Below are 1,059 nucleotides of genomic sequence, written 5' to 3' on the forward strand. Positions count from 1 at the left end.
ATTTGGTTCTTTCACTTCATTCTCTACTTTAATCAATACTCTCTTCATTAGCAAGGACTTGTTTGCTTCAAGAACTTCTTCAATTGTGGCTAGATTCTCATTTTCCTCCTTTTATTTTGCAACATGAGCACTTCTTTGTCCTACTGGTGAATTCTTAGGATATTCCCTAGCCATATGTCCTAGTTTCCCACATCTAAAACATCCAGGTTGATAGTCTCTCCCTCGATCTCCACCTCTGGAGAATTTTCTTCTCTCTCTTGAATCACCTCCTCTTGGTGATTGACTGTTGGAGCTTCCTCCTTCTTCTCTTGGAAAGATGACTCATCCTCTTCCACTTTGTTGTCATTTTCCTCTCACAAGACTCCTTCCTTGACTTATCTAGTTTTTCTTTTGAGCAATCTTCTCTTCTACCTTCATGGAACCTTGATATTCATCCTCAATAGTGTTCAAAGACAATACATTGATTTCATCTTGGATATCAAATCTTAAACCATTTATCTATCTAGAAACTTTCTTATCATCATCTTCTACATGACCATCTCTAATATTTAACTTGCAAAATTCTTCAGTGTATTCTCTAACTGACATGGACTTTTATCTAAGGTTCATTAATTATCTAAAAATATTAATTTGATCATTCTTGTGTACAAATTTACCTTTAATTATTTCTACAATTTTGTCCCAATATTTGATTTTAGACTTTCATTTCCTCTTTCATGCAGATTATACTTCATCCCACCATAAGAATGCATGGCATTTAATTCTAGTCACTACATACTTGAATTTCTTATCTCCATCAACATCCTCATAATCAAAAATATTTATTAAGAGCATTTATCTATTCCATTAACTCATCATCATTCAAGTTACCTTCGTAAACTGGTACTTCCATTTTTGTTCTAACGGTCATCTTGAAAAACATATTCAACATCCTCGCCTCTACTCATTCTTTCATTTATTCTTCACTAGAATATTCTTCTTCTGCGTCACTAACATGTCTCACATTAGTTCCTCTTGTGTAGTCTCCATAGTTTGCATTCATTCTCAAAGTTCCTCACT

Source organism: Pinus tabuliformis, chromosome 6 (genome assembly GCF_031772625.1).
Source record: "Pinus tabuliformis cultivar Carrire ecotype Pingquan chromosome 6, CPIR1, whole genome shotgun sequence".
Lineage (NCBI taxonomy): Eukaryota > Viridiplantae > Streptophyta > Pinopsida > Pinales > Pinaceae > Pinus > Pinus tabuliformis.